Here is a 12,242-nt window from a genome sequence, read left to right as displayed (position 1 = left end):
TAGTACATTCTTAGGTAAAACATATTTTACTTATATCATATTTTATTTGCCTTTTTTTAAGGGTTTTTGTTTGTTTAATACATCTGAAAAGAATGCATATTCAAAGAATTGAGACATGAGAAAGCATTGGTTCAACACTAATAAAGCTGTAAGAATTAGGATTTGGGGAAGGTGGAAAAGATTACCTAAACATTTTTAAAAATTGGAAACCAAAATAAGTTGATAAAATCCCTATTAACACTTATGAAGAGTCTTTATAAGACTCTTCCCATGATTTTTATTAAACTAGAGAGCCTCATCTGGCTGCTCTAGGGTTCCTCATATGCAAAACAGAAATAAGGGGATTCCCCTGACTGGTCCCCATGTTGTTAAGTGTTCTCCCCACCCCCACCCAACCCCAGATTCTTCATGAAGCAGGCCTCCACCCTCAATATTGAGAGGATGTGAATCATTCCATAGACATCTGTCTTCTAGCACCACCCCTCGTAGCCCCTTTACAAGCCAGGTCTTCAGCTGTGGTCTAGGACCACCATATCATGTACTACTGAGTTGCAAATCTGTGCTAAGCATGTAAGACAATGACTAACAGTAAAAAAAAAATTTTTTAATTATGAACTCAATCCATTTGGAGTATTTCAAAGGTGTAATACTTTTCTTCATTTATCAGTGAAAGAAGTTAGAAATTCCAAAAAATATCAGCAAATGGCAAACAAATTTCCTTGAAAGTCATAGTCACATAGATAGTGCATCCTAGAAAAGAGGAGGGGCAAGACAGGTTCCACCCACTTTCATGAGTTTCATCAAATACTGGATCTACTCAAGAGTGGAGAGAAAAGGCATCTTTCAAAAAGGAGTATGTTATTAAATGAGGCATTTACTATACTCCTTCCTAAGAGCACCAGATGGGGAACATGTTTTCTAAACTAGATCCAAAAAGTGGAATGTGGAATCAATCCATCCTCCTCCCCTTAGGCCTGTCCACTGGTTAATGAATTAAAAAAACAAGACTAAAAAACAAACCCCACACACACTCCCCCCAAAAACAGAGGAAAAAAAATAAGAATACTAAGATGTCCCAGATTACTCTCCAGAGTGGAACCAGGGAGCAGCTTCAACAATTCAAATTAGTCTGTTACAGAGTCATCACAAGCATGCCTTGCTTTTAAAAAAAAAAAAAAAAGAATTTTTTTTTTTTTTTTAAACAACAAAACAAAAACTAGTACTGATCACTTTTCTGACAATACACAATTACTCAAAATTAACTAGTACTGAGAGGGGAAAGGGGGGCCATACCTAGAGGCCTCGTGTGACACAAGTACATGTGGGTAGGTGCAGGGCATTTGTCATTATTGCAAAAATGAATTTTAATTTTTAATCTTTAGTTTGATTTAAACATTGCTTTTAGTATGATGCCGACACCAGCTGTGCAGAAATGGCTCTGGAGAGATGTTCATAGCAGCGCACACCTGCGTCTCTTCTTTGGTTCTGGAGATTCCAGGGCAGCCAATATTGCTTCATCAAATACATTCTTTAGGCCTTTCTGTGTAAGTGCAGAACACTCCACATACTTGACAGCCTTCAGGTCACGGGCCAGCTTTTCAGCAGTCTCTGGTATGATAGGTTTCTGTTTGTTCTTGGCAAGTTTCTCAGTAGTAGAAGGATCATCTCTGAGATCATTTTGGGTCCCAACAAGCAAGAAAGGAGTCTTTGGACAATGGTGAGTTATCTCAGGCACCCACTTTTCTTTCACATTTTCAAACGAGGATGGAGAGACCACTGAAAAGCAGACTAGAAATACATCTGTTTATGGATAACTCAGCGGTCGTAATCTGTCATAATCCTCTTGCCCTGCAGTATCAAAAAGTCCCAGAGTATACGGCTCTCCACCAATCATAACTGTGACTGCACAGTTGTCAAAAACAGTCGGAACATATTCAGATGGAAATTTGTTTCTTGTGTAGGATATCAGGAGACATGTTTTACCAAGAGCACCATCACCTACCACAACACACTTAATTGTCTGCATTGCTGAAATAGTTTTATATCCACTTTAAATATTTCAAATCTTATGTTGACCTCAGTGTCTCCACCGGGGCCTTTTATTTGTCTTTATATATTTCCCCTGCTAAAAATCTAAGCATAATATTGGCAGAGATTTCTTTTTTTTTTTTTTTTTTGGAGACAGAGTCTCACTTTGTCACCCTTGGTAGGGTGCCGTGGTGTCACATCTCACAGCAACCTCAAACTCTTAGGCTTAAGTGATTCTCTTGCCTCAGCCTCCTAAGTAGCCAGAACTACAGGCACCTGCCACAACACCTGGCTATTTTTTTTTTGTTGTTGTTGTTGCAGTTGTCATTGTTGTTTTAGCTGGCCCAGACTGGGTTTGAACCTGCCAGCCTTGGTGTATGTGGCCAGCACCCTACCAACTGAGCCCAACGTGCCACCTTGCAGAGATTTCTGTCTCTTCTGTTTTCTGGTGAATCCCAAGAACCCAGACAATTGCCTAATACATAGGAGATTCTCTGTAAATACATGAATAATTGAATAAATACTTTTGTGTGGGCAGGCAAAAGGATGAGATGGAGAGAAAAATTTATGTAAAGTCGAATTATTATAAACATAAATACTCCGATTCTTATAGTTACCATGTTAAAGAATATGGAAATGCATGGGCATTAACCAATGCAAATGGCATATCATAAGCCAAGACACAGTTAATTTCTGTATCCCTGAGATTAAAACTAAGGTGATGCAAATTATTTAAATATGGGGAGAATAAATATAAAAGCAAGATGAAAGAATTTTTTAAATAATCATATAAGAATGTGGGAAGAAATAGAGTCTAAAATGCACATGGAAATATTTTCCAAAGATTTGAAATATATTTAAGAAAAAAATAAATGTAATTAAGTTGACTAGGATACATAAATGGATCTCAATGAATCTAAATTCATTTTAGTTTGAGGATTAACTTGGAGGTAGAGAAAACAGATTCTGGACCAATTGTTAGTCTTTTCAATGATTATGATATCCTAATGGGACTTTTGCTTTAGCGATAAGGAAATTCACAGATGGTAGAGTGGAATGTTATGAGTATCAATGTAGCAGGGTAGATACTTAATAATATTATGATATCATTGTTAATGATGGATATTCTTCAAATTCTGAGGTAGAAGGAACATGAAAAGAATAATCGAGTATGTTTGACATGATAGTAAGAAAAAGAGTTCTTCAAAAGACAGATGTGAGTCAATTAAGACATGATATAAATAGTAATTAATGAAGAAATTGAGCATATAGATATGTTTTCTTATCTTTGGAAGCAGATGAAGTAAAGTAAAACCCAATATCCCTGAGATGTAACTGCTCCTATAAAACTGATAAAGCATCATAGTGCTCCTGATTAATTGAGCAATATCAGGAGCCCAGCTTGCTAAATTGAATTCTGTTTCTAGAGCATTTTAGCAGTAGAATTGTGTACATATTAATTTACTTCACTTTGTCTTATCTGTAAACAGGCCAGTAATGATCTTACCTCATATACCTTAACATAAGAATTAGAATTACTACATGAAAAACAATTAGAATACAACTATCAAAAATTAAATTATTTAGCAATTATTATTACTATACTTTTAATGGGAAACCATACTTTAAGCTATCAGAGCTCTAACCTTTGTAGTATCACTTACCTCTTATTCCCCACTCATAATAGATTGCAAGAATGGTGAAACAAATTAAATTTGGTGTAAATATAAGGGTAAACATTACTGTCAAGGAAACCACAAAAGCTGAAATAGAGACAAAAAGAAACAAAAATTACAAAATTGAAAGTTTGTTCACTAGAAAAAGTTAGAATAGCTAAAAAAGATGCATTCATTTTTAGTGACCCAAATATTTTGGACCACTCAAACTTGTTTGAGGCTAAAGTCTTCCCTGTATGGTAAGGGTCTCTGAGAGTAGAATGACCTATGCAGAGGAAGGAGGAAGGCGCAAGAAATGTTATCTTCCAAATTATCATGACACAGGCCTAAGATTCACCCTACGGGAAGGATCCAGATAGAAGAGCTACATAGTCATGATGTCTACTTTTTAGAGTTGATACACCTAAATACTATGATAATAATCCAGAAGTGAGTTTGGTAATACAAGATGGATGACAAAGGAAAAGATTTTTCAAGTCCTAGAATGCCAGAATTAGATGAGCTATCAAAGGTTAGGAAATACAGCCTCCACATTAAGGATGGAAATTAATTGAAGATATTTTTGAAAGGTGTAGTCTAGTCCCTACTTATATGAGGGGTATTTGAAAAGTATCTAGCCATGTAATATGAAAATTAGAGACATGCATGGCTGGATACATTCTGGATAGGTTTTGTGTATTTCACATAATGGGGAACTTACCACAACCATAGATAGCTTTATCCATAGCTAAGAAGCTATCATTATTGGGATATTTATCTTTATGACAAACAGATTATCCCCCTCAAAAGTTTCAGTCATATTTTCATAACTTCTAGAGAAAAATTATAATAATTATGTTCTTGGAGCATAAAAGTGTCAAAGGCATTTCAAATAAGTACTATCTGAATTAATGAAAAGTCTTTAGCTTGGATATGAGAATACTCAGAGGATCTCAGTATTACAATTGTCATATTTCCAAAGGGAAATTTGTCATAGAGAAAGACTACACTTACTATGCAATATATTACTGGAAATTATAAGGAAGCAGAAATATGCTGAATGAAATTGAAAAGAAGTTAATCTTGAATAGTGATGCACACATCTAGAAGTGAAAACAAGGGCTGAAATATCACATGCTAAATAGCTAAGCCTAGTGAGTAGAAGCATGGCCTATGGAAATTGATCCAGTTACTATTAAGGTGTCCCTGGGTAGGTGACTTAAATTTCTAAACTAAATTTCCTTAATTTAAAGATGATCACATAAATAATACCTTAAGTATAGGATTGTTTGAGAATTCAGTAAGTATATGTAAATTGCTCAACCTAAGGTTTTGCAATAAAAATACTGAAGAAAACTAGCCATTTTATGATAACTGAAATGCTTCATGAATCTATAAAGCACATGGGCTCTAAGTTACATCTATAAAAACACATGGGCTCTAAGTTATCTTTAAGCATTGAGATTCTTTGATTTAATTATACAATTCCTTTTTCAAGTGACTAATCCAGTGACCTGTATTGATGCTGCCAAACATTCAAGTGGATTTATAGGTTCATATTAATAAGCAAGAGAGACTTAATGGTGATGTGCGTATTAAAAAGTGCACACAAACAAAAAGGAGAGTAATAGAAAAGAAGGAAACAAGTTAGGAGACTCTTGTTTCTCACACAGGTTTTTCTTTCATATTCTTACATGAGGAACAGAAGAAAGGTGGATTTGAACCTGGAAGTACAAGTTTGCCTGTAGGGATTAGAATACTTGTGACTAATGAGGGATCAATCCAAGACTCAAGATTCAGAGGGCCTTTGAAATTGCAGTGAAAGATCAGCCTTCTTGTTTGCTGAACAAGTCATGACAATGAAGGGGAATGACTGTTTTGTTTACACACAAAAGCTAATTGGTCTTAGAGGGGACACTGAAAATGGAAGCCACTGTGGAAGGGGCACTATATAGGTCCCTTAGAATCCCATATAGCAGCCTCAAAAATACTTCTGGGATTCTGGGCTTTTGGAGATGGCTGATTATATGCAGAATCATATAGTTACAGTGAAAATCTAGATAGCCAGAATCAGAAAGAAGAGAGAATGTTTTTTAGATGTCTTACCCAATAGGTTTTGGTTTCTAGTAGGTATAAATAGAATGAAAAGAATTAAAATCAACAGACTGAAAAATGGTGCTATAAAAAGGTAAAGTCGAATTTTCTTCCAAGAAGCATTCTTCCAGAATAGAAAATCTGAAACAAAAAACAGAAACATAACAATTTGGAAGTTAGGAGTGATCATCTTATAAAGTAATATTTCCTAATAAAGGAAGCCCATTTAGTCTTAATTGCCCTGTACCTCAGTCCAGTTCAGAACAGGAATGGCAGAGATGGGGGGTGGAACACGGTTATAGGCAACAACAAGGCCTAGGACTGGTTTGGAGCCTGAAGTTGTTGGGTCAGAATTGGGAAAAGACAGAGACAAACTGTGAAGTGGCATTTCTCTTTGCTTTTTACTAACCATATACTGTACATACATTTCCTTAATCATGAGAGAGATTCTATTAGCCTCTGGACACAATGCGTCTTTCTGGAAGCTAAGAAAGCTAATGATTTTGAGACTATGTCAGAGATTACTGAGGAGATAGAGAAAGCAGCAGAACTTGGGTTTTTCAGTATCTAAGATTTTAAAAAATTGTCAATAGTCTAGTGGATCAATATCATTCCAAGTAAAAAAATTCCTTTTATAACTGAGTAAGCTGCATAATGTAATATTTAAGGAAAAGGACTTGGGAGTCAATTTTTCTGGGTTTAAATCTGAGTTCTATCAATCAATGGCTATATGACTTTTTAAAATTTTAGTGACTCTTATGATACATTTTTCTAATTTTTTATAAAAAATGAATTTTTTATAAAAAATTAGAAAAATGTTATCCACTATTATCCTCTGCTGGGGACTCTTTTGCTTAGTGAAGAGAGGAAGGGGCACCTGATGGCATGTTTGAGTCTTACTCTGGAAGGCTAACCCAACAGGAGAGGGGAAGATGCATCAGAAGCCTTAAACACTGCTGCTGTCCTGTGTATTCCTCTTCCCCTGTGGTTGACAGGGGTCAGGGCATGGTGGGCAGCAGTGGATGGCGTACAGTGGATGTTTGGCAAGCATGTCCAGCTACTTCAGTGACAACACTACCAAGGAAGCAATAGTGGATGCTGGTTCCTGTCACAGCTGTGATTGGACAGGTCCACCCAGGCTGCAGTAGTGATCACTGGGTCCATGGATGCCTGCTCTGCACAGATCATTAGGTGGTGGTGAGGCATGTGCCACTTGACTTTGGGGCATGGGATATTCCCTTAACTTCCCACTTCCTCCACCACCTGGAAAAGGTGATGGGTATATGAATCTGAATCCTGGGTAAATGCAATGGTCTGAGGCTGGGACCTTAAAATGGTTCAGCCACTGCACCCAGGGTTAGAAAACAATGGAATTCTGTTGTGCCTTCTGCCCAGAGCAATGGTGCCACACAGTCTTCAGAAAGCTTCCTGTATCAATTTGAATGCCTGCTATGGTAGAGGGGCTCTCCCATAGCTCTATTTGCAATTTCCACAGGGGAACTATGGAACCCTGTGGGTCTCACCTCTGTCCCCTCCCCCAGTGTGGGCCCCTTCTCTGGGTATCTCCAATCCTACCAAATGAGCCATCCCACTTGCTTCTCCTTCACTCTGGGTGTCTCCCATTATCTCTCTGTTGATTCCCAAAGCTCTAACCTAGATGATCAATCTAAGGTGAATGTGCACTTTCCAGTTTTGATATTTTCTATGACTGCAGGCAGCTTCTAGTCTACTCTTTGGTGCCCTGTATATATATATATATGTATATTTATTATAAATATATATTAATATCATATAATAATAAATATACATATTTAATATTTCTTTTTGAGATGATATTACATTGATCTGAGAAAGGAGTCTATTTTAATACCAAATACTCCTGGAAGATAATCTGGTAGCAAATGAAATATCACTATAATTTTATAAAAGGTCAGCCATTACCCATTGAGAAAGACTATCCCCTATTGGAGCCCTCTGAGTATAAGCAACTGTTATTTCTTGGAATCAAGGTAAAATCTTCTCTCTTGCAGTGCATGTATTATTTGCTTCAATCTACTTTAATGGCAAAATGACTAGGATGGTTGTGGATTTAAATAGAAAGATGAATTAAACTTTATATTAAAGACATTTTGATTTTTTATAAAACAATAGTAGCCAGATTTCCCATTTTTGTCCATATTCCCAGGCATTTGCCTTGTTTTCCAGATTTGTAAACATCAAGCTTCAAGTCTTAGCATAGACATCACATCATTCTGCTTGTCTGCCCACTTCTTCCCAGTTAAAGGTCTTGTTACACTTACAAGTTGCAAATACGAAGAATTGTATATATTAAGGAAAAAACTGCTACACAAATCATGCTAAAATTTTGTTTGTTTCTAGTGTTTATAGAGCAAATTTGAGTTAGGGTTTCATAGATATTATAATAATTTTCCTATGCCTTTTTAGATACTGGGCATAAGACACTTGACCACCCACTTTGTTATCAGCCCTACAACTGAATACTTATTAACTTTTCCTGAATCTGTACTTTCATCCTATCAGGGCTATTAGCATCCCCAAATGCCTCTTAGCTTAGCATAGTTTCAACTCATGCATCTCAAAGAACTTTATTTTGGTAATCTTTGTGTTATATAAACATCTTTTGTGTTCAAACTATTTAATTACAATAATTTATTTGAAAGGAACAAAAAAGACACATTTCTACTTTATTCTCATTTTTTAATATAGGTGGAAAAACTAAGAGCAAGGATTTGAGGAACACAAAAAGAAAGCTGCTGCTTGGACCATATGAAATTAGAAAGATCAGCTTACAATATGCAGATAGTAGCCCTGTGCAGATTTTTAGTTTATCCCTGCAAGAGAAATGTATTAGCTATCCTGGGAGTAAGAGCTGGGTGGGGAGACATGAATAAAGAGAACAAATAATGTACGTTTGCGTTTGATTTTCCCAAGATGTTTAGGGAAGAAAAGGGGATTGGAAGGGAGGGGGAGTTTGATGGAAGGAGGGTAAATGGTGGGACCACCCCCATGGTGCATATTTCAAGGGTGCATGTCTAATCTATTCAGTATAGAGTATAAATGTCTTAACACAATAATTAAGTAAACAAGGTGAGGGATATATTAATTAGTTCTATGTAAGCATTCCAAATGGTATATAAAATCAGCACATTGTACCCCATAAATGCATTAATGTAAACATGATCTATGTGTCTATGACTTAAAAAAAAAAAAAGAAAGAAAAACACTTCTGGAACACTTTGAAGAAGGTCAGGATACAGTTTCCTATTATCATCTTTTATCTCTTTTTAAAAGACTGAAATGGACACCCTGTAGGCACTTAGAAATACCTTTTCCACAACAACCCCTGACACAAATGATAGTTATTGAGAATGTTTCCATCTTTTCTGATTATATTTCTTATTACTTGGGGATAGTGTACCCAGCCTACAGTCAGAAGGCAGATTCTATCACCGGGACTACAGGCGCCTGCCACAATGCCCAGCTACTGAACTGGCTTCTTTATGCAGTCACATCTATTAAATATTTATATTAAAATAGTCTATATTGTGCTTTGTAATTTGGAAAACTCTTATAGTCATTGCTGCATTGCCTTTTTCAACATTTTTAATAAAAACCTTCCTTCAAAAGTGAAGAAATTAAGATAGCATCACCTCATTAAGAAATAGCTCATGTGGGGATGTCAAAGTACCTGAGAATCAAATAAAATCATAAATTTAAAAATTCTTGGCCAGGCATGGTGGTTCACACCTGTAATCCCAGCATTTGGGAGGCTGAGGTGGGTGGATTGCCTGAGCTCACAGGTTCTAGACCAGCCTGAGCCAGAGTGAGACTTCGCCTCTAAAAAAACAAAACAAAATAGCCAGGCGTTGTGATCTGCACCTGTAGTCCCAGCTACTTGGGAGGCTGAAGCAAGTGAATCACTTAAGTCCTGGGGTCTGAGGTTGCTGTGAGATGTGATGCCAGGACACTCTACCAAGGGTGACAAAGTCACACTCTGTCTCAAAAACAAAATAAAATAATTAAAGGAATTTTAAAATTCTTGAAAATTATAATATGCTGGCAGAAAATTGTTATTGTTGTCGTAAATACTTTGTGAATTGGAAAGTGGTCTCTTTTAGTCTCAGGATTTTTCATTATTGCCATATATTAATATAAACTAAGACTACATAAATCAGAATGGCTCATTTTGTTTTTGTTCCTATTTCTTAATGCATATTACCTGGTAAACATTGAGAGAGTCCAGCTTTTACCACTCACCTGCTATTTCAATACTTGTATGTTTCTCTTGCTCACTTACTGGATTTTTAAGCCAGCATGTGATTATTCCCTCCAAATGGCTTCCAAGGACAAGAGTAATATGTGAATGGAATAGACCTGCTTCATCCGGGAACTGAGATTGCGATGAAGGTGGAATTAAGTTTCCTCTTCTGTCAACCCAGTACATCTGGGGCCGTGGGAACCATCCTTCTGAAGAACATTTAATTGTGACTCCCTGAATGCTAGTGACCACTTGAAATTTTAACTCTAATCCTGGAGCTATAAGACAGGGGGAAAATACAAGTTAGTTATTAAAAGGTTGTTAGATAAGGCCCTGTATATATTGAAATTTCAAGTAACTGTCCAAAGGAATAGAGAGGAAACATCAGTGGCAGATACAAGGTTTCCAAAATTCTAACACCAAATTCTAAAATTTGAAATTCTGGGGGGCGGATAGAGTCTCACTATTTCACCCTTGGTAGAGTGCCATGGCATCACAGCTCATAGCAGCCTCAAATTCTTGGGTTTAAGCCATTCTCTTGCCTCAGCCTGCCAAGTAGCTGGGACTACAGGCGCCCACCACAACACCTGGCACCCACCACAATGCTCGCTTATTTTTTGTTGTTGTTGTTGCAGTTGTCATCATTGTTTAGCTGGCCCAGGCCGGGTTCGAACCCACCAGCCTCAGTGCATGTGGCTGGCGCCATAAACACTGTGCTACAGGTGCCAAGCCAATATGTTTCTTTGAATTTTTTCATTAACAACAAATACTTACAACTTCCTTCCTTTAAATTAATATCTTGCTTATGTCTAAATAACCATAATTTGTCAGTTGTTCTCCAACTAAAAACACGTTTTATGAAAAATAATGGCTAATTTAATTCACAGTTCCAAGTTGTCTCAAGTTCTTTTCCTCAGAAAACTATTAAACTTTTGGATGAATCAGAATTACTTTATGTGTGCTTTCTATCTCATCACATACAATATTCAAGAAATGTGAATAATATTTAATACAACTAAGGAATTGTGATGAAAGAAATTAAAGAAAACTTAAGTGCATAGAGGTAAACAATGCTTAAAGTTGGAAAGGCTCTCCTTTGTCTAAATTTATCTATAAATCCAAACCTGTTTTAGTTATGTGGTAATATAAATTATAATATAATCTTTCAGGGGCAAAACAAAACCAAATGATCTATATTACTGGTATGAAGACTGACTGCAAAGTTACATTAATTAGAAAAGTGTAGCAATAGAGTAAGAATAGCAAAATATGTCAATAAAATATATTAGAGAGTCCAGAAACAAATCCACTGTTGTTTTTCTCAATGGGAGAAGAATATTCTTTTAAATAATTGCTTCTGAGTCAATTAGATATACATAATGTGAAAAAGAAACTTTCACCATCTCTCTCATATTATATATGAAAACTGATTATGGATAGATCATAGACCTAAATGTGCAGGCTACAATAATAAGTTTCTAGAAAAAAATAAGAGAATAGCTTTATGACCTTATATAGATGTCTTAAAGGGGCATGAAAAGCACTACTTATAAAAAAAAATATCATTTTTGACTTCATTGAAATTAAAAACTTACACTCATTAAAAAGATAAATAAGTGAGTGGAAAAGTAATCCACGGTTTCAGAGAAGAAATTAAAACTACATGTAGCCACAAAAGGACCCAGGTCAATAAGAATATATAAATAAGTCATCAATAATAATCAATAACAGAATTCAGAAAATGGCAGACAAGTAGCAACCTGCCAACATGCCACAGCTAAGAAAAATATCACTTCTCCCCAAAACAGCATTAGGAAATCACAGAGGAAATATGTGGGAGAGTCAGAGTGAAAAAAAATTTTTCCAGAAACAGGTGATACGGAGAGATATGTGTGTGTAAAACGAGTTCAGAGACTACCTGGGTAACAATAGATCGCTGAGGCGCTGCACTTGCTCAGTGAGCACTATGTGAGCTGAGCTACAGAATGGCTCGCATCACCCCCACTGACCTCTGCTACATTGGTCCAGAGACTGGGCTAAAGTCTGTGCTCCAGGATGCAGAGGGAGTGGTCATATTTGTGGCTTCTCTACACCATTCTCAGTGACTTGAAACAAAGCACTTCTCTTATAAAGTGCAAGGGCATTTGAGTACTGGAGGTGACCAGCAGGGTGCTGTGGGCTCCTTT

General features: G+C 36.4%; 1 pseudogene; it reads right to left on the bottom strand.

Moving 5' to 3' along the window:
• Window positions 1–693: 693 nt before the first annotated feature.
• Window positions 694–2,026, bottom strand: LOC128575528 (cell division control protein 42 homolog; annotated as a pseudogene).
• Between the last annotated feature and the right edge of the window lie 10,216 nt (window positions 2,027–12,242).

The sequence above is a fragment of the Nycticebus coucang genome, chromosome 22, assembly GCF_027406575.1.
Source record: "Nycticebus coucang isolate mNycCou1 chromosome 22, mNycCou1.pri, whole genome shotgun sequence".
NCBI lineage: Eukaryota > Metazoa > Chordata > Mammalia > Primates > Lorisidae > Nycticebus > Nycticebus coucang.
The sequence above is the reverse complement of the archived record's forward strand: the minus strand, read 5'-3'. Positions and strand labels throughout refer to the sequence as shown.